Below are 23,145 nucleotides of genomic sequence, written 5' to 3' on the forward strand. Positions count from 1 at the left end.
CGGATCTTTTTCCGATGGCTTGAGCACCGAGTGCTGATTGTGTGAGCAAGTGTTTCGAACTTATATGTTCGGCATTGCCCCTATTAGTGGGAGTGACGGTTGGTTAGCTACGTGGTGAGTATGTTAGTGCTGCAAGGTGCATCTATGTGACTTGGAGGTGATGAGAAGGCCTACTGGATGATAGAAGAACTATTAGGTGTTTGAATTCCATTGCGATTCGAGGTATAGACCTGAGTTATGGGCGCGTGAAGTAATCTTTTCATGTTTCCAGTTGAGAGTGAAGTAAAAATTTTATGTTGCAGAATGAGTTCAGACTCAGGAAGACTAAGCGACTGCGTACAGTTTAGGATGGTGGAAGGTATACAGAAATGGTAGTTGGAGGCAAAGCAGGTGGGTCATCTCCTGCGGAGTGTTCTAAAGTTGTGTGATCCTTATGTTATCTATTAGAAAATCTCATTTACAAGTGAAGAAAATGTGTTGACATCTAAATTGGATCGCCTAGAGAGTGGGCTTAACTGTTGTGCGAGTGAATGCGAGATTTGCAGAAGAGTTAAAAAAAAATTCTAGATGATTTGTGTTTCCACAAGCTTATGAAGGATTGAGTTTAATCTCCCTATGGTATTAAGGCAGCAATGGAGTATGTGCGTTATGAGTTGTTGGGAGTGTTTTGATCTGTGGCTTCGAGCCAAGTTTGGGAGTTTGCTATTGATTAGCTAATTGTACGGTTATGTGCTATGTTGGTTCCGATTTGAGGCATGCTGGCGAATCAGTTCTGGTTGCGGAAATTGAGCCGAGGATGGCACGAGTGAAGCAAAATTTTGACAAAGGTTATATGGTGCTTCGTAGATGTGTGAGAATCACAGGATGTCTTAAGTTGTTGTTGGTAAAGAATGCTCGGTGCATGGAGCAGGAAGATATTTGTTTGTATTGGGATGAGGTCATATCCTTCGGTGTCGGAGTGCTATTGAGGCACGGGTGGTTATGTTCATTTGATCAGGTGAATTGCAGTTTGAATAAGAAGTAAATGTCTCTCGAGAATGGTTTTAATGTGTTCAAGATTCTACATGTAACAATCAGGTGTCTTAAGGTTGTGTATGCGGTTAGAGACTGTGTTTTCATTGGAAAAGGTCAAGACTTATGGTATTTTATGTTAATTATGGGATTCTATGTATCAGTATCTGGAAAGTAAAGGTAACGGATTTAGATTCGCAGGAAGTTCTTCAGAGTAAAGTATTTTGGAATGTGGTGTTTCTGGGAATATTTGAGAGAGGATTCAGTGGCTTATGGGTCTTAGACAGTGTGGTCTTGTGCTTGGGTCTCGTGTAGTGAGCCTGGGTTGAGGAACTGTGGTGCTACAGCAAGGGGGAATATCAAGTTGATGATGAATCAGAAGGGAAATTAGATAGATGGAATAGCTTGATAGTAGACCGAATCGGTATGGTAAGGATATGATTAATTCTTCGTATGTGTTCGAGGTAATGAGCCCTTACAAGTATTTTGCAGCAATGCTCTTGGGTTTTGATGGCTTGCTTAGCTTGGTCGAGTTAGAAGGATTCCGTCCTGGCAGTTTAATTTATGCAAACGGAATTGAGAGAGTTCTTGTTGATTTCTACCGTGGTTGAAGAGGTGCATTTTCTACGAATATGAGAGACATGGAATGTGTAATGATTTTTCTTCTAGATGGGATCAATGGAAGTTCTTGACTAGTTGAGTGCGTAGATGTCTGTGGCTCGGAAGGGAGATAAAAGTTTTCCTGCTATCCTTGGATGGTATGGTATATGCGGTATGTTGTGGAGGATCGAGATTTGCGTGTACGAGGTTTCAGTTCAGTTCTGAAAAGAAGTTCATAAAACTCTTAGGCAACGGGTAGCCTCAGATAATCAAGGAAATGGTGCTGCTAATTGGAAGCGATTTGACGAGAGTATATGTCTCAGAAAAAGGGTAATGTGATTAAACTGATGATACTTCGGTAGTATTGCGGCATTTTCTTGTTGGATCAACTGGTGGTATTCGGGTTTGCTTGGTGGCACAGGAAATTTTAAAGTATCTATCGTGGAGTGATGGGGTATTTAAGGTGTGGTATGCGTTCGGACGGCAAAATTGGGATCAGGTATGATGATTCGTGTGCTATATGGAGTTGGAGACTGGGAGTTCTCATGTACAGGCTATGTCGTGGTTGTGGATCGTGTGTATTCGGCACCGTTTAGCGGCAATCGGGATTTGGAGGCTCGAGTGGATCTTTATTTGCTGGTATGTTAGATTTTGGATGTGATGTTGAAATTCAGACTGGTTGTCTTAGTGTTAGGTGATGCTGAACTATTGCGCTACGGGCTATGCCGGAAATGCCACGGGTTGAGTGGCGAGGTGCATTGGATTATGTTCTTGCAGAGTGGTTTATATTTCAAAGACCCAGTGGACGGCTGGGAAGGATTGCTTTTCTTAATTGGGCCTTCGTGATGGATGTCAGTGCAGAGGTTCCTACCATTGGTTCCGTTCCGGTGTTAAGGGACTTTTCGGATGCGTTTCTTGTGGCCGGGCATGTCGCCGGGCGAGGTTGTGGATTTCGATATTGATTTGGTGCCGGGCACCGTATCGTACGGCTCCGGCAGGAGTTATAGTAGTGGAAGGAGCAGCTTCAGGCTTTCTTGGTAATGAGTTCGTTGGTAGGCCGATGTGGATACGTGTTTAGCTTGAGTTGGCTTGGTTGGCCCCGAATTGTATTGTTGAGGGATAGGTTGATTCGATCATTATTGAGCTTGTTAGTGATCTGAGGAGAGCTATGAGTTGCTTTTCGGTGTTGTGAGACGTTATGATTTGTTGGTTATGGGCACATGTGGTGCGGTTCTATTGGGGATTCATAGTGATAGTCGAGTGGGAAGAGTAATTGGGTGTTGCTCGGTAAATGGAGTATTGGTTATGACCTATCAGGTTGCGTGGCGTATGTTGTTTGTTTCATCGTGGGTGTAATGAATTGCTTTGGTTCCAGACATCAAATTGTGCGTGGCTGTCGATTTTGAGCATAGTGACTTGAGGTGTTTCATGTGTAACAGTGTTTGGATAGGATCGCGCATTGTAGCGAGGCCACGTGGAGATATGACCTTTCGGGGTAGATTCAGGTGTTCTATTTCTATGATGTGAGACGGGGTCTCAGCCTTGTGTTGTGATGGTACTGATGAGCTTGAGGTACAGCTCTTTCGTTTGAGTCATTTTTCATGATTTGAGTATGTTCAGACCGTTTCTTATTGGTGCGCGTATTATGCAAGTTGTGGCTTAGGCCTGTATTGAGGTGTCATATCACCAGAGTGGTGTGTTGGATTCGAGGTGATCGTTGGGGTCACTAATGAATACGAACGGATTTGATTTCAGCTTGTTGGAAGGATAATATCGAGGTTCGGCTCGGAATCTGCTGTGGTATTAGTCAAAAGGGAAGTGGCTTCATGAATGGTTGATCTGAGAAATGGTTACGGTTTATTGCGTGTTTCATTTATCGTTGGCAGTATATGAAAGTGTTGGAATAAGACCTTAGTTGATAAGAGGTTTTCTACCGGTATTCGGGTGTTGTGGGCAACTGCTGTGAATAGAAGTTATCGTTTCGAGTGTTTGGGTTATGTAGTATATCATATGATTGCACCTGAGGTTGCAGGTATGGGTTATTACAGCTGGTTCGGGCTTATTCTGAGTATAGATGTGAGGTTCTGATCTTGTGTATGATTTCGGAAAGTGCAATGTGGTTCTATGGTTTATGGACTAGATGGATTGTGAAATTTCAGCTATGTTGTGTTATCGGACCTATGCGAGATAGGGTGACGTGGGATCACCCCCGGGTATATGCTTGGTAAGGTCATTCAGCTATTGGTTGGCTTCTAGGACAACTCTGGGTACGCTCGAGGACGAGCGTTTGTTTAAGTTGGGGAGGATGTGACGACCCGACCCGTCGTCTCATGAGAACCGCTCCGTTTCCCCCATTTCCTGCTTCGTTATGCTTCATTATCAGTGTCTTGTGTGAACGAGTTGAATTGGGTTGATTTTTGGAAGGAAATGAGACACTTAGTCTCTTTAAGGAAGGCTTGTTTTGGAAAAGTCAACCGGATGTTGACCTATGAGTTAGAGGGCTCGGATGTGGATTCCGACGATTCGGTTAGCTTCGGGGGATGATTTGTGACTTAGGAGTGTGATCGGAAGTGATTTTGGAGGTCCGGTGTAGAATTAGGCTTGAATTGGCGAAGTTAGTATTTTGGCGAATTCCGGTTGATAGGTGAGATTTTGATCCGAGGGTCGGAATGGAATTCCGAGAGTTGCTGTAGCTTCGTTAGGTGATTTGGGATGTGTGTGCAAAATTTCAGGTTATTCGGAGGTGATTTGGTTGGGTTTTTGATCAAATGCGTGTTTCGGAAGTTTTAGAAGAACTTAGGCTTGAATCCGATGTAAATTTGGTGTTTTGATGTTAGTTTTGGTGTTTTGAGAGTGCAACTAAGTTTGAATGATCATATGTGACGTGTTAGTATGTTCGTATGCGGTCCCGAGGAGCTCGGGTGAGTTTCGGATAGGTTTGGGCTGCGTTGTGCTCGTTTTTCTTATGCTTCGATGTCGTTTCTTCAAGCATAAATGATATCATATTGAACAAATGAGCTCTGATTACTGTTTTGAATGAAGCATTAGATCCGTACCGTAATTACGGACCGGTAGCAAAAAGAATCGTCGAATTTGGGCATCGTATGAGGATTTTATGGCTATTTTACCAAGGTTGCCCAGATTTTTAGGTTAATAACGAAATTGCCCCTGACGGCGTATTAAAAATCTGCACTATTTGCAAATCTTAAAACCTACATATCTCCTTCATTATAAGGTCAAATTGAGTGATTCAAAAGCCTAAATTCATTAGAAGTTCACAAGGAATCCATTGGGAGCAGTAAAATGCGTGAACAGTATACCTATAATGAGCAGGTCGAGTTTTCTTCCAATTTTTGAACGGGAAGAAGCTTCTGAGGCGATTTTTAAGAGAGCAAATCAGTGGGTATCACAGAGGTAAGTGATTTGATTATTAAAACTCATTTATGGGTGATTATTGACCATAATCCCAGCCATTAATTCATGAAAAACAGTAGAAAAATAGGATTTTGGGGCCTGAGATTATGAGACCTTTAGGGGTCGATTTGAGGGGTCAAACGGACTCCGATTTTGGTGTTCTTTATATGTACGGAATCAGGAGAAGATGAAGAACACTTTTCTGTAAAAATTTCTGAGTTTCGAGAAGTGGTCCCGGGGCTCGGGTTTTGTCAATTTCGGGATTATTGATGTTTTTCGATTATTTTCGATTGGGTATTGATGTTATAGCATAATGTGACGTATTCGTTGTAGTTTTGGTCAGATTCAACGCGCGAGGAGGTCGATTTGAGAGGCAAGGGCATAGCGAGCTAGGATTTTGGCCGGCTTGAGGTGAGTAATAGATGTAAATGCTGTTCTGAGGGTTTGAAACCCCGTGTTTGCACATCGTAGTGCTATATTGAGGTGACTTGCACGCCGGGTAACGAGCGTGGGGTAGAGCACGTTGGGGATTGTGACTTGGTCCGTCCCGGTAGATGAATATACTGCGTGTTTGACTGAAATTCACTTATTATCATTTTAATTGAGCTAATTGCTATGTTTGGGCTTCGTTCCAATTGATTGAATCCTTCAGGGATTATTATTATTAGTTTCTTACCATTTTTACATATCATTGAACTCAGTCCTAGTATTTAATACTATTCTGCAAACTCAGCCACCTTTTCTCAAACTAGAAACTTAATTAATATTTTTAAATTAAGTTGGGCTAAATATTTCTATTGTGCCCGAGAGGCTTATGTGATTTTGGACTGAGTATGGGATCGGGTTGTGCTCCGCAACGGTATGATATTGATATTGATATGAGGCCGAGGGCCTAGTTGATGCCACGAGATGGCTTATTATTGCGCTTGGGCCGTAAGGGGCCCCTCCCGGAGTCTGCACACCCCCAGTGAGCACCGTCGATGATAAATAAATGGAGCGGGCTGCACGCCGCAGCGGGTACTGAAGAGTACCGGTCTATGTGTTGCATTGCATATTTGATTGTCATTTAATTATTTATCTGTTGTGGGATTTTCCATAATTGTTTTCACTAATTTTACTGATTTTATACTACTGGGTTCAAGTTGCTGTATTTATAGAATTACTTTGTGCCTATTCAGGATTTCTTATTCTCAGCCTTTATTTATGTTTATTACTCACTGGGTCGGAGTACTCACATTACTCCCTGCACCTTGCGTGCAGATCCAGGTACACCTGAGGCTGTGTGAGGACTTCTCTGCCTAGCATCATATCTGGAAGTTTCAAGGTAGCTGCATTTGACGTTCGCAGTCCTGATCTCCCCATCTAACCTATTTTCTTTATTTTCGCATTTGTTTAGAGCAATATGTAGTAGGTTGATACTCATGTATTAGAGGCTCAGACTTGTGACACCGGATTCTTCGGGCTGTGTAGTAGTATTCTACTTGGGTTTTCCGCATGTTTTAACTATATTTTAGAGTTTCAGTATTATGACTTAGTAATTATTTGTGTTAATTGAATCATGAGCTGTATAAAAAGGGTTAAGGTTGTTGAATTGGTCGGGCTTGCCTAGCAGTGTGTTGGGCGCCATCATGACCGGGGTTGGGGTCGTGACAAGTACTCACTTTACTCCCTGCACCTCGTGTGTAGATGCAGGTATCTATTCACCCGGTAGCGGATTTTGGCCGATCAGAGCGGAGTTATATGAGTTAAAAAGGTGACTGCCGGCGTTCGCAGCACCATTTTCCTCTCTTTTGTTCATTATTCCGGTTTTGTATACTTTAGACCTTGTAGTGGATTTACATTCTGATAGATGCTCGTGACTTGTGACACCCCGATTAGGGCTGTGTTGGGTTGTATTTCCGTTAATTAATATTTTTAAGTCATATTTAAGCTGTTTATTTATGTTTAACTATTTTTTAAAAGACAAATTGGGTTTAGTTGGCTGGCCTTGTCCCCACGAGAGGTGCCATCACGACCGGGTTCGGGTTTGGGTCGTGACAAGTTGGTATCAGAGCCTAGGTTACTAGGTCTCACGAGTCATGAACAAGTTTAGTAGAGTCTCGCGGATCGGTACAGAGACGTCTGTATTTATCCTTGAGAGGCTGCAGAACCTTTAGAAAAACTTCACATTCTTGAATTCTTGTCGTGCGTCCTTGATTCATCTTGAAAAAAAACTTTTGAAATTCCTTCCACGCGTTTGCATGCGCGCATGAGCGCTCAGTATCAGATGTGCCTTGATGGCTTGTGATTCCCCGATCAAGGGGCGAGATCTGATCTCTGTGAGTTTGATGTTGGGCCAGTCTGGAGGACTTGAGGCCGGATCTTGGCCTATGGCTTGAGCACCGAGGTGCTGATTGTGTGAGCAAGTGTTTCGAACGTATACGTTCGGTATTGTCTCTATTAGTGGAAGTGACGGCTGGATAGCCATGTGATGAGTATGTTTGTACTGCGAGATGTATTTATGTGACTTGGAAGTGACGAGGGAGGTCTGCTGGATGATAGATGAACTAATAAGTGCTTGATTTCCATTGTGACTGGATGTGTAGCCCCGAGTTATGGGCGCGTGAAGAATCTTTTCATGTCTCCTAGTTGGGAGTGAAGTAAGTTTCATGTTGCGGTATGAGTTCACACTCAGAAAGACTGAGTAACTGTGTAATGTGTATGACGGTGGAAGGTATACAGAAATGTTATATTGAGGCAAAACAGGTGGGTTATCTCCTGCGGAGTGTTTAAAAGTGGTGTGATCCTTATGTGTATGTTAGGAGAACTCATGTGCAAGTGAAAAGTACGTGTTAAAATTTGAAATTTCGGATCGCCTAGAGAGTGGGCTTAACTGTTGTGTGAGTGAATGCGAGATTTGGAGAAGAGTTAAAAATTCTAGATGATTTGTGTTTCCACAAGCTTATGAAGGATTGAGTTTAATCTCACTATGGTATTAAGGCAGCAATGGAGTATATGCGTTATGAGTTATTGTGCATTTTGATCTATGGCTTCGAGCCAAGTTGGGGAGGTTGCTATTGATTAGCTGATTGCACGGTTATGTGCTATGTTGGTTCCGATTTGAGACATGCTGGCGAATCAGTTCTGGCTGCGGAAATTGAGCCGAGGATGGCTCGAGTGAAGGAAAATTTTGACAAAGGTTACATGGTGCTTCGTAGATGTGTGAGAATCACAGGATGTCTTAAGCTGTTGTTGGTGAAGGATGCTCGGTGCATGGAGCAGGAAGATTTTTGTTTGTATTGGAATGAGGTCATATCCTGCGGTGTTAGAGTGCTAATGAGGCACGGGTGGTTCTGTTCGTGTGATCAGGTAAATTGCAGTTTGAAGAAGAGTGAATGACTCTCGAGAATGGCTCTAATGTGTTAAAGATTCTACAGGAAACAATCGGGTATTTTAAAGTTGTAGGTGTGGTTAGAGACTGAGTTTTCATTGGGAGAGGTCAAGACTTGTGGTATTCCTATGTTAATTATGGGATTCTATGTATCAGTATCAGGAAGGTAAAGGTGACGGATTTAGATTCACAGGAAGTTCTTCAGAGTAAAGTATTCTGGAGCGTGGTGTTTCTGGGAATATTTGAGAGAGTATTCAGCGGCTTATGGGTCTTAGACAGTGTGGTCTTATGCTTGGGTCTCGTGTGGTAAGCCTGGGTTAAGGCATTGTGGTGCTACAGCAAGAGGGAATATCAAGTTGATGATGAATCAGAAGAGAAATTAGATAGATAAAATAGCTTGATAGTAGATCTAATCGGTATGGTAAGGATATGATTAATTCTTTGTATGTGTTCGAGGTAATGAGCCCTTACAAGTATTTTGCAGCAATGCTCTTGGGTTTTGATGGCTTGCTTAGCTTGGTCGAGTTAGAAGGATTCAGTCCTGGCAGGTCTGATTTGTGCAAAGGAAATTCGGAGAGTTCTTGATGGTTTTACCGCGGTTTGGAGATGTATATTTTCTATGGGCATGCAGAGCACGGGATGTGTAGTGACTTTTCTTCTAGATGGGACCAATGGAAAGTTCTTGACTAGTTGAGTTCGTAGATGTCTGTGGCTCGGAATGGAGATAAAAGTTTTTATGTTATCCTTGGATGGTATGGTATATGCGGTATGTTGTAGAAGACCGAGACTGGCGTGTGCTAGGTTACAATTCAGTTTTGAAAGGAAGTTCATAAAACTCATAGGCAACGGGTAGCCTCAGATATCAAGGAAATGATACTGCTAATTGGAAGTGATTGGACGAGAGTATATGTCTCAGAAAAATGTAATGTGATTAAACTGATGATACTTCGGTAGTATTGCGGCATTTTCATGTTGGATCAACTGGTGGTATTCGGGTTTGCTTGGTGGCACAGGGAAATTTTAAAGTATCTATCGTGCAATGATGGGGTATTAAAGGTGTGCATGTGTTCGGACGGCAAAAAATTGGGATCTGACATGGTGAGTCATGCGCCGTGTGGATGTGGAGATGGAAGTTCTCATATTCAGGCTATGATGTGGTTGTAGATCGTATGTATCGGCACTGTTCAGCAACTACCGGGGATTTGGAGGCTCGAGTGGATCTTTATTTGTTGGTATGTTAGATTTTGGATGTGATGTTGGAATTCGGACTGTTTGTCTTAGTGTTGGGTTATTCTGGACTATTGCGCTATGGGCTATGCCGAAATTGCCACGGGTTGAGTGGCGAGTTGCGTTGGATTATGTTCTAGCAGAGTGGTTTATATTTCAAAGACTCAGCGGACGGCTGGGAAGGATTGCCTTTCTTAATTGGGCCTTCGTGATGGATGTCAGTGCAGAGGTTGCTATCATTGATTCAGTTCCGGTGTTGAGGGACTTTTCGGGTGCATTTCTTGTAGCCAGGTATGTCGCCGGGCAAGGTTGTTGATTTCGGTATTGATTTGGTGTCGGGCACCGTATCGTAGGGCACCGGCAGGAGTTATAGTAGTGGAAGGAGCAGCTTCAGGCTTCCTTGGTAATGAGTTCGTTGGCAGGCCGATGTGGATACGTGTGTAGCTTGAGTAGGCTTAGTTGGCTCCGAATTGTAATGTTGAGGGATAGGTTGATTTGATCGTTATTGGGCTTGTTAGTGATCTGGGGAGATCTATGAGTTGCTTTTCTGTGTTGTGAGACGTTAGGATTTGTTGGTTATGGGCACATGTGGTGCGGTTCTGTTGGGAATTCATAGTGAAAGTTAAGCGGGAAGAGTAATTGGGTGTCGCTCGGTGGATGGAGTATCGGTTATGACCTATCGGGTTGTGTGGCGTATGCTATTTGCTTCGTGGTGGTTATGATGAATACTTTGGTTTCAGAAATCATATTGCGCATGGCTGTCGATTTGGAGCATAGTGACTTGAGGTGTCTCATGTGGAGCAGTGTTTGGATAGGATCGCGCATTGCAGCGAAGCTATGAGGAGATATGACTTTGCGGGTCAGATTCGTGTGTTCTATTCTATGATGTGAGACGGGTTCTCAGCCGTGTGATGTGATGATATTGGTGAGCTTGCGTACGACTCTTTTGTTCGAGTCAGTTTCATGAGGTGAGTATGTTCGGATTGTTGCTTACTGGTGCGCGGACTACGCAAGTTGCAGCTTAGGCCCGTATTGATGTGTCATGTCACCAGGGTGGTGTGCTTGGTCAGAAGAGATCGTTGGGATCACTAATAAATACAAACGAATTCGATTTCAGCGTGATTGATGGGTACATATCGAGGTTCGGTTCAAAATTTGCTAGGGTAATTGCCAGAGGAGAAATGGCCTCATGAATGGTTGATCTGAGAAATGGTTATGGTTTATTGCATGCTTCATTCATCGTTGGCAGTATATGAAAGTGTTTGAATGAGACTTTAGCTAATAAGAGGTTTTTTATCGGTATTTGGTTGTTGTGGGCAGTTGCTGTGAATGGAAGTCATCGCTGCATGTGTTTGAGTTATGTGGTATATCATATAAGTGCACCTGAGGTTGCAGGCATGGGCTATTACAGCTGGTTCGGGACTATTCAGAGTATAGGTGTGAGGTTTTGATCGTATTAATAGTTTCAGAAGTGAAAGTGTGGTTCTATGGTTTATGGACTAGGATGGATTGTGAAATTTCAGCTATGTTGCGTTATCGGACCTATGTGAGATAGGGTGATGTGGCATCACCCCCGGGTATATACATGGTAAGGTTATTCAGCGTTTGGTTGGCTTTTAGAACAACTCTGGGTACGTTGGAGGACGAACGTGTGTTTAAGTGGGGAAGGATGTAACGACCCAACCGGTCGTTTGAGCTTTTGCACTTTGAACGTCGTTTCTCGGGCATGACTTGCCCCGTGTAATATATTATGACTGATGTAGATCGTTGGTTTTGGTTTCAGGAAAATTTGGAATGAATTTGAAAGAACAGTCTCAGTTGAAAGCGTTGAATTTGAAAGGTTTGACCAAGAGTTGACTTATTTGTATATGAGCTCGGATCGGAATTTTTATGATTCGGTTAGCTTCGTTGGGTGATTTATGATTTAGGAGTGTGATCGGAAATGGTTTTGGAGGTCCTGTGTAGAATTAGGCTTGAATTGGCGAAGTTAGCATTTTGGCGATTTCCGGTTGATAGGCGAGATTTTGATCCGAGGGTTGGAATGGAATTCCGAAAGTTGCTGTGGCTTCGTTATGTGATTTGGGATGTGTGTGTAAAATTTCAGGTCATTCGGAGGTGATTTGGTTGGGTTTGATCAAATGCGTGTTTCGGAAGTTTTAGAAGAACTTAGGGTTGAATCCGATGTGGATTGATGGTTTTGGTGTTGTTTGAGGTGTTTTGATGATTGGAAAAAGTTTGAATGATGTTATGGGTTATGTTGGTAGGTTTGGTTGAGGTCCCGAGGGCCTCGGGTGTGTTTCGAGAGGTTATTCGGATCATTTGAAGTTGGAAAAATTGCAGAAAATTTGCAGGTTCAGCTGTGCAGAGTTTTGCCTTTCGCGATCGCGTAGGCAGCCCCGCGATCGCGTAGTGGGATTTGAGGAGACTGTCCGAGTGTTCTTTGCATTCGCGAAGTAGGTCCTGCGATTGCGTAGTGTGAGAGGGTTTGTGTATCGCGTTCGCGTGCGTATGGCCGCGATCGCGTAGTGTCTTTTGGTCAACTGGTCTAAGGTCGCGTTTGTTCATCACGTTCGCAGGAGGAAGTACGCGTTCGCGAAGGGTCTTTTTGAGGAATCATCGCGATCGCGATTGGTATTACGTGATCGCATAGAGTTATTTGGGGTGTTTGAAAATTTGTTCTTCGCGATCGCGAGGGAATTGTCGCGATCGCGATGAAGGAAAATATGCCTGGGCAGAATGTTTTTAAAGTCATCTTGTTCGCGAATGTGGGTCTATTTTCACCCATGGCTGCTCGTTTTTGGAGATTTTTGAATGAAATTAAAGAGGGATTCAAGAGGAATCGACTTGAGGTAAGAATCTTGGTCTTAAAACTCGATTATATTGTGAAATCCACCTAGAAATTCATGGAAATTAAGCCTAAAATGGAAGAACTAGGGTTTGGAATTTTGGAATTTGTAATTTGGGATTTGAGGGGTCATTTGGACTCCGATTTTGGTGTTCTTTATATGCATAGACTCGTGGAATGATAAGGAACCCTTTGATGTAAGAATTTCTGAGTTTTGAGAAGTGGGCCCGGGGCTCAGGTTTTGCTAATTTCGGGATTTTTGATATTTTTCGATTGTTTTCGCTTGGGCTTTGTTCCCTTAGCATATTGTGACGTATTCGTTCTGGTTTTTGATAGATTCGACGCGCGTGGAGGCCGATTCGAGGGGCAATGGCGTCGTGAGCTAGAGATATCGCCGGTTCGAGGTGAGTAATGATTGTAAATGATATCCTGAGGGGCTTAAAATCCCGTATTTGCACATCGTAGTGCTATTTTGAGGTGACTTGCACATCGGATAGCGAGCGTGGGGTAGAGCACCGTTGGGGATTGTGACTTGGTCCGTCCCGATTAATGAATTTACTATGTATTGACTGAAATTTACTTGTCATCATCATCATTTTGGGCTGATTGCCATATTTGGGCTTCGTGCCAACTAACACTTGAAATGATATTTCTAACAATATTTGGGCTGAGCATCATGTTTTACTATTGCCCTAGTGGCTTACGTGATTTTGACTGAGTAAGGCCGAGGGCCTGTATTGTGAGGATACCTTTGGATCGGGCTGGACAACGCAGCAGTGAGATACTGATTTGATATGAGGCCGAGGGCCTAGATTTGATGCCACGAGATGGCTTGATATTGCGCTTGGACCGTAAGGGGCCCCTCCCAGAGTCTGCACACCCCCAGTGAGCACCGTCGATGATAAATGGATTGGGCTGCACGCCGCAGCGATATGTGGAGCGGGCTGCACGCCGCAGCGGTACTGGTACTGTTTGATGTGTTTGCATTATCTTATTTGTCTACTATTATCTGTTGTTTTGTGCTACTTCTTGCAATATAGACCTGATACTCTGGTATTCCTTGATAATTGAGTGTTGTGCCCGCGGGGCGGAAATTCTGTGCTTATCTGCACTATTTGTTTTGCATTCGTTTGCGTAACCGCTGAAAAAGGACATTTCAAAAGAGGCTTAAACTGAGTTAAGATGTTTTTCTAAAGATTTCATAGCTTCACCGTTTTCTAAAAGGGGTTTACACTGCTTCTATATAGCATGATGATTTGCCATACGTGATTTCTTACCGCTTAGTTGTTATTTACCTTTATTACTCACTAGATTGGAGTACTCACTTTACTCCCTGCACCTCGTGTGCAGATGCAGGTATTTATTCACCCGGTAGCAGATTTTGGTCGATCAGAGGCGGAGTTATATAAGTTAAGAAGGTGACTGTCGGCATTCGCAGCACCATTTTCCTCTATTTTGTTCATTATTCCGGTTTTGTATACTTTAGACCTTGTAGTGGATTTACATTCTGATAGATGCTCGTGACTTGTGACACCCCGATTAGAGCTGTGTTGGGTTGTATTTCCGTTAATTAATATTTTTAAGTCATATTTAAGCTGCTTATTTATGTTTAACTATTTTCGAAAAGACGAATTGGGTTTAGTTGGTTGGCCTTGTCCCCAGGAGAGGCGCCATCACGACCGGGTCCGGATCCAGGTTTGGGTCGTGACAGAAACACTGGGCTGCGAACGCCGAGCATCTACCTAGTGAACTCCAAATGACCCGCTGGAAGCAATCAACCCTCGCTAGCAGGACCCGAGGCTCCTGAATCTGCACACAGGGTGCACGGAATAATGTGAATACGCCAACTCAGTGAATAATAAAAGTAAAGGCAGTTGAGAGATAAGAAAACACGTAAAACACAGCAAAGTACTATAAGGAGGCAGTATAAAATCAATGCAATGCAATAGAACAGTAAAAAAAAACTTGTAAAAACACCTCAGTAGTAAAAGCTCTTTAAAACCTCTTTTAATAGTTAAACAAGGAAATGAAAAGCAGCGAGAAAAGATAAACACATAAAATCAGCCCCTCCCCCCCCCCCCCCGGGCACAATATCAACAGAATCAGCCCCTCGGGCAATAACATATAACACCCTCAGCCCCTCGAGCTATATCACATATCACACTGGGTACCCGCGCTCACTGGGAGTGTACAGACTCCGGGAGGGGCCCCTTACAGCCCAAGCGCAATATCAAGCCATCTCGTGGCATAACAACTCAGGCCCTCGGCCTCATAATCATAAATCAGTACAACACTACTGCGGCGTGCAGCCCGATCCCATAATAACCTCACAACACAGGCCCCCGGCCCTACTCAGTCAGAAATCTCTAAAAGCCACTCGGGCACAGTAAAATATGATGCTCAGCTCAAAATATCATTTAAGATGTCAAAACAGAGTAAACATGGCTGAATTATAAAAATAGTAGAATATAGCATGACTGAGTACAAGTATAAAGTCAAAACAGTGAGGAATAGTAGTAAAAATCCCCTAAGGGTCCAAAATAGTTGGCACGAGGCCCAAATATGGCATTCAGCCTAAAACATGGTGATAGCAAACAGTTTTCAATCAAATACGCAGTGAAATAGTCATTCGGGATGGACTAAATGACAATTCCCAACAATGCACGACTCCATGCTCGTCATCTAGCGTGTGCGTCACCTCAAAATAGCACAACGATGTGGAATCTGGGGTTTCATACCCTCAGGACAACATTTACAATCATTACTCACCTCTATCCGGTCCAAACTCTAGCCCACGATGCCTTTGCCTCTCAAATCGGCCTCCGGATGCTCCAAATCTAACCAAAATAAGTGTAAAACCATCAAAATATGCTAAGGGAGCAAAGCCCACTTGAAAGAAGTCAAATTACAACACAAATTCCGAAATTGGCCAAACCGACCCCCGGGCCCACTTCTCAGAATCCGATAAAAATTACATCAATAGACTCCTTATCACTCCCCGAGTTCATTCATATCAAAAGCACCAAAATCCAACCACAAATGACCCCTCAAATCCCTAATTTTAGTTCTTCAATTACAAGCCCTAGTTCTTCAATATTTAGGCTCAAATTCTACAAATTCCATGATTAATTAGGTAGAAATCACATTAGGACTGAGTATTAAGTCCATAAATCTTACCTCTAAGTGTTCCCCCTTGATTCCCTCTTCAAAAAGCTTCAAAATCGCCCAAAAATGAAGGAACTTAGACCCAAAATCGCGGAAATAGGTCTTTTAAACATTCTGTCCAGTACTTAAAAATCCTAAATCGCGAACGCGGGACCACCATCGCGATCACGAAGCACAAGCTTCTCAGACCCCAAATTTACCCTACGCGAACGCATCATCTCCCACGCAAATGCGATGCTCAGACATCCTACACCTACACGATCGCGAACAAGGGACCGCGTTCGCGATGCACAAACTCATGGTCAACCTCTAGTCCACTTAACCCTACGCGAACGCGACCTTTCACACGCGTTCGCGAACAACAACCTCACAGCCTCACGCGATTGCAGCTCCAACTACGCGAACGCGAAAAATAACTTGGACTGACCCCCTCTCTACAAAGCTCTACGCAATCGTGAGCCTCCTCACGCGATCGCGAAGAAGGAAAACCTGAAACAGAACTGAAGCAAAAACCTGCAACTCCTCAAACATGCAATTGGTCCGTTTAACCACCTGAAACTCACCCGAGGCCCTCGGGACCTCAACCACACATGCCAACATATCCCATAACATCATTCAAACTTGTTCTGATGTTCTAAATGTCAATACCACACAAGAGGGGAGTGATTTGTGTGGTACCCAATTTCGCTCTAGAAGAACCTGGTTCTTCTAGGTATACTTTCTACTACTGTTTGCGGAATTAAAGGTACATAAAATAAATAACATAGAGATTTTTACGTGGAAACCACCTGGCTCAAAAGGTGAAAAAACCACGACCTACTACTCAGTAGGATTTTCCCAAACTTCCACTAAAATCACTGAGCCAAAACAGCATTTACAAAACTCTTGTAAACCTAAGGATTATACTCTAATCCCGTTGTGGCACACAGCCTCAGCTGTTGCGACAACTTCAAGTTAACTCTAACTTGAATACTCAAAGTACCTAATACAATTGCTTCTATGAAAGCTGAAAGGTACAACTTTAAACCACCTACTACAATTGATCTAGAATAAAAGAAAGACACAATGGAATTGGTTCTTCTATCTTGTCCAAGTAACTTCAGGAATGCACACTTGAATCTCACATAAATTGCTTGCAAAATTGCCTCGCTCTTTTGCTCTCAATTTAGTTTAGCTTCTGTGTTTGTGCAATACCTGTAAAAGAGAACAATCACTATTATTTAATGAGTTAGTAATTAGAGTTTGATTGAGACTCAATTACTGATCTTCCATCGAAGTTGAGTCCTTGAACAATCCAAACTCCAACCCTATCCTTTATCCGGATTGTTTCATCTTCTCATAAGGAGACTTTCTCTCCTCATCCAATATGCAAAGTTTTCGATTAGTTCAGGAGATATTGCTGCTTGATCACTGATACTTATCTCCTTCACGTGTATCTCACATGTATAGGTTGATAGACACTATGCCTCACATGATGGACCTGTTCCATGACTGAGTTCATTTGTCATTCTTCAAAACTTCACCTGAACTTGGGCCAACAAATTCCCCCTTTTTGATGATGACAAACTCTGTGCTTTTACTGATCAGTTACCTGTAAGAACTCAGCTTAACCATTACCACTTAACTTAGAAGTTTTATTTTATCATCAAGGACCAGGTTTAATTAGGTTATAAATATCACATTTATTCAGAATAAAGATTAAAGCACAATATCTCTTCCCCCTTTTGGCATCATCGAAAAGTTGCATACACTGTGTAAATCCCAGATTTTAATAGTTACTCATGGCCGCTGGGGCAACTGCAATTGAGAACATGATTCAATTTATCAATAATCAATAGACATAATTAAACTATTAAGATCAGAATCTTCATACAACAAGAGAAACAACAATTGTCATTGATAAGGATATGTTTCCACAAACAAACCACAAAAAGAAAGAAAAAACTTCCAAACCATGAGCAAAAAAAAACAAAATAGAAACATCCCTAAATTGGGTCATTGGGGGGTACTGGGGGTTACTAGACTGGATCTAAAGACAAGTGCTGAAAGACCTAGGGCTTGGAGGAACTAGAGGGCTAAGATTGGAGAAGGTTGAGCATATTCTGAAGCATTCCATCACTCTTATCTCTTTTGCTAGCTCAGCTCTAAGGCCATCTCTCTCATTCTCCAATTCATCCACGCTTGCCTTGAGCCTAGCAATTTCTTCATCCTTAGTTCCACACTTCTGAACCAAGGCCCTAACCTTGCTGTTCACAGGTGTCTTCAAAGATGAACAAGGTTCAACTGGGATGGCATTGACATGATAGTCACAAGCCAATAAGGTCTTAACACCAAAATGCTCATTGCTTGATGCTATCTCCCACTTCTTCAAAGGCAACATCAGCCTGTCCAGCACAGTAGTCAGTATGAACCCATATGGAGTTGCATGTGCCTTGGAGCCATTAATGACCCTGTCTAGTAATTTGACAATGAAGGCAGGCCAATTTATCTGCATTCCTCTCACAAGGCACTCCATAAGCACCAGGTCCATGTAGTTGGCAGTGTGCCTTCTCTCCTGTCTGGGCAGTAGGCACTTGTTAACAAACTCAAACAAGACCTTGTGCTCAGGCCTCATCTCACTTTTCTGCACGAATCTGGCTTCAGGCACATCTTTAGCAGCTTGAGCATCACAGAAATTTGTAGTAATTTGAAGAGCAGTGGGGAGAGAATCCAGACATGGCCACCTTTGCCTTGTATAATCATCATACCCTTCTTTAGGTATGTCCAGAATCTCACCCAGTTTGAATGCATCAAACTCCACCTTTACTCATTTCACCAGACTGGTGACTACCCCATTCTTCACAGTGGCATTTGCCATAAACTCAATCAATTCTTTTCTAGCCAGCCTCCCATCCATTTCCAGGACCATGTCCTTCCACCCTTGTGCAGCAAGAGCTTCCACCAATCTTCTCATTCCTGGTTCATCCAGGTCTCTCAACAGTCTTCCTTTCAAAAAAATTCTTCTACCAAAGATGGCAAACCTGTCTTGTTCTTTCTCAGATTCCTCTTCTTCTTCTTCTCCATCACTCCATTCTTCGTCTTCTTCAATAATTTTTTTTTGCTTACCCTTCACAGGAGACCTAGTTCTTTTGGCTAAAGAGGATTCAGCAGGTACAGGTTCAGATGAGGACTTCTTAGAGGAAGTCTTGGACCTCTTAGGTTTGGGAGAAGGAACCACTACAGTTGTTCCTCTTTCTTGATGGACCAGGTCCATCACCTCTTCTTCTTCTACCACCTCAGAACTTTCTACAACCTTTGCTTTTCCCTTCTCCTTCTTCTTCTTCTTGCTTTCTTCCAGAGCTTTCTGTAACTCCGCTTCACTTTTTTTGACCCTGCTTCTAGTAGCTCTTCCCTTAGGCACTGAAGGGACAGTAGGTTTTAGGGATGAGGTTTTGCTTTTCTTGGTTGGCTTGGAAGCAGTTGGAGCCTTTTGTGAAGAAGCTTTGCGCTTCTTTGGATCATAGCTCGCCCCCAACTTTTTTCAGAAGGTCAGCTAGGGTTTCCTCAGCGGATGAAACAGGTTCTTCTTGTTGCTTGCTTAGATGAACAAGCCCTTCAGCCGCCTCCCCAGAGCCACTTCCCCCTGACTTGATGCCACTTTCATCACCACCACCACAGATAGCAAAAATCTTTTCCTTCCCATTTCCCCTCTCATTACCACTTGCTCCCTCTCTCTCTTTACTTTTCTTTTTACCTCCACTCCTACTTGATTCAGCCACCATTACATCTTTAATAGGACCAACTAGAACAAAACCTGTTTTCAACATCTTCAACCACAGAAGAAATTACCACACAGGAACTTACCTCACCAGGGGTTCTTGAATTTTCTCAGGGTCAGAAGACCCATGTTCTTCACCTTCACTAGCAAAAATAAAAGTTTCAGACTTAGAGCTGGAATCAGATTCGTGATCAGGGCATTCCTTCTTCTGGCTAGCCTTCAGTCTCTCATTGAGAACTCTCCTCAAGGCTCCAGATGCTACAGTTTTTCTAGCCAACATTTTCTGCCTACGAAACCTAGGTTTTGGGGATTCACTAGGAGGAGTAGATGAGGGTGTATTAGAGGGAGAGGCTTGTGGGGGAGTACCAGGATTATCATGGGGGTTAGTCATGATGGATTTGTTTCTTGAGAAAATTTGGGAATTTTGGAGAGAAAAAGGACGATCAGAACTGGAGAAGTGTTTTGACGGTTATGGACTAATGAAGAAGAGGTGTGGTGTGTATTTAAATATGATTAGAATTAAATGCAGTAACGGCAGCTTTTTTAGGGGTCAATTAGAAGTCTAATCAAGGTATAATTCCGGTCTCTTAGTATTTATTAGGCATCGCTAGATTTTAGGCAAAAATCCCGATTTTTAGAGTTTTTAGGAGAACGAAACTGGATCAATGCTCAACAGATAAAATTTCTTGAAATTTGATGAATGTAGGACTCCTGCTCATGATTGGAAAATTAATCTTTCTAATTGTGCAGAGTATAGAAAACATACCTGAGCTTTCATATGAACACATACTGATGAACCAGGTTCTTCATATAGAATTCTCTTGAACATCCCTCAAATGCCATAATAGAAAAACTTTGTAAGATATCATTGAGTCATATATACACATATCACAGGAGTATACTAATTAAAGTATGAAACTGAGTAAGAATTGATCTAAATATTTACACAAAGTTAGAACACCTAACCAAATAAAAAAAATTCAATATTTTTTTTTCATTTCAATTTTTTTTCATTGTGCATTCTGAACTGGACCTATTAGGTGATCTTAATCATCCCTAATTCCAACCTGTTCCTCTCAAAGTTTTCTCCACTCAGTGCTTTAGTGAAAATGTCAGCTATTTATTTATCAGTAGCACAGAATTCTATTGAAATCAATCCTTTCTCATAGTTATCTCTTAAGAAGTGGTGTCTAACATCTATGTGCTTAGTCCTTTTATGATGAACAGGGTTCTTTGTCATACTTATAGCACTAATGTTATCACAGAATATTGGAATACATCCCACTTCAATTCCAAAATCTACCAATTGTTGTTTGATCCATAACAATTAAGCACAACAAGAAGCAGCAGCAACATACTCAGCTTCAGCAGTAGATAGGGCCGCTGAATTTTGCTTTTTGGTAGCCCATGACACATGACATGAACCAAGGAAGTGTGCCATACCTGAGGTGCTCTTCCTATCCACTAGAAAACCTACATAATCAGCATCAGCATATCCAACTAAATTGAAATTGCTACCTTTGGGTTACCAAAGACACAGATCAGTGGTGCCTTTCAGATATCTTAGTATCCTCTTGACAGCAGTCAAGTGAGACTCTTTTGAATTTGCCTGAAAACGAGCACAAAGCCCTACACTGAAAACAATGTCAGGTCTGCTAGCAGTAAGATACAGGAGTGAACTAATCATACCCCTATACAACTTTTGATCAACTGATGAACCAGGTTCATCAACATCTAATTTAGTGGCAGTTGCAATAGGTGTGTCTATTTCTTTAGATTCCTCCATTTTAAACTTTTTGATTAGCTCTTTTGTATACTTCTGGTGATGGATCATGGTTCTATTTTGACTTTGTTTGATTTGCAAGCCTAAGAAGAAGTTAAGCTCACCCATCATGCTCATTTCAAACTCATTCCCCATTAATTTTGCAAAGTCCTTACTTAGCTTATCAGTGGTGGCTTCAAAGATTATGTCATCAACATATATTTGTACAATAAGGAGATCTTTACCTTTTTTCCTTAAGAATAAGGTACTATCAATTTTACCTCTTTTATACCCATGCTCCAGCAGGAATTTGGACAATCTTTCATACCATGCTCTTGGGGCCTGCTTGAGTCCATAGAGAGCCTTGTCTAACTTGTACACATGCTCAGGACAATCCTTGCTTTCAAATCCTAGAGGTTGTTTTACAAACACTTCTTCTTTTAGGTAACCATTCAGGAAGGCACTTTTAACATCCATTTGATGAAGAGTGAATTCCATGTGTGCTGCAAAGGCTATAAGAAGTCTGATTGCCTCTAGTCTTGCAACTGGAGCAAAAGTCTCACCATAGTCTATGCCCTCCTCTTGGCTATAACCTTGAACCACTAATCTTGCCTTGTTTCTTGTAACTGTTCCATCTTCATCAAGTTTGTTTCTGAAGACCCATTTTGTACCAATGACTGATCTGTCCTTAGGTCTTGGAAGTAGATGCCAAACTTGACTTCTTTCAAACTGGTTGAGTTCATCCTGCATTGCATTCACCCAATCTGCATCCTGCAAAGCCTCAACAACATTTTTAGGTTCAATGAGAGATAAAAAGGCATCAAAAGCACACAGATTCTTTAATTGTGATCTAGTTTTGACTCCAGATGTTGGATCAGTGATAATGTTCTCAATGGGATGAGAAGTTTGATACTTGTGAGGTTTCACAACCAACTGGTTTCTGCTAGATGTTTCTCCCATGTTCTGTTGCTGAGGAACAGGGTCATGAACAGGTTCCTTTAAGGGATTTATTTCTATTCCTCTTTGATTTGTTCCCCCTGTCAGGTTGCCTTGTATGGAAGGACCTGTTCCATCACATGTTCCTTCTGTTGGTGCCTCTTTGACCTGAGCTGAGGCTTCAGTCAAGTCTTTTACCAATCCAATGGCTTCATCTTCATGTTCCTGTCTCTCAGAAATAATGTTAGTTTCATCAAATACTACATGCACACTTTCTTCTACACACAAAGTTCTTTTGTTAAACACTTTATATGCTTTGTTGTGTGAAGAATATCCCAAGAATACACCCTTATCACTTCTGGGATCAAACTTACCTAGGGAGTCTTTTCCATTATTGTGCACATAGCACTTACAACTAAATGCCCTAAGATGGGATATATTTGGTTTTCTCCCTTTAAGTAACTCATAGGGAGTCTTCTCTACAAGTGGTCTAGTCATGCATCTATTGATTATGTAACATGTAGTGTTTACAGCCTCTGCCCGGAAGCTGTGAGGCAGTTTACTAGAAAGTAGCATGGTCCTAGCCATGTCCTCAAGGGTCTTGTTCTTTCTTTCAACTACTCCATTTTGCTGAGGAGTCCTAGGGGCAAAGAAGTTATGATCTATACCATTTTCATCACAGTATTCAGCAAACTTTGCATTTTCAAATTCAGTTCCATGATCAGACCTAATGGATGCAAGTTGATTTCCTAACTGTTTCTGAGTTTTTCTAACAAAAGTAGTAAACATTTCAAATGCTTCATCTTTAGATGTTACAAATAGTACCCAGGTAAATCTAGAATAATCATCAACAAGTACCATTACATATTTCTTTCCACCTCTGCTCATTGATCTCATTGGACCACAAAGATCCATATGAACCAGTTTCCAACGACTTGGACGTGCTTACCATTTTCTTGGTTTTGAAGGATGATCTTACCTGCTTCCCCCTTGCACATGCCTCACAAACTTTGTCTTCCTTGAACTTGATGTTGGGTAACCCTATCACCAAGTCCTTG

At 42.2% G+C, this 23,145-nt stretch overlaps 1 pseudogene; it reads right to left on the minus strand.

The window, feature by feature from the left end:
• LOC109229807 overlaps positions 1-18,885 on the minus strand; it is a 20,622-nt pseudogene extending 1,737 nt beyond the window's left edge.

The sequence above is a fragment of the Nicotiana attenuata genome, chromosome 7 (genome assembly GCF_001879085.1).
Source record: "Nicotiana attenuata strain UT chromosome 7, NIATTr2, whole genome shotgun sequence".
In the NCBI taxonomy this organism is placed as follows: domain Eukaryota; kingdom Viridiplantae; phylum Streptophyta; class Magnoliopsida; order Solanales; family Solanaceae; genus Nicotiana; species Nicotiana attenuata.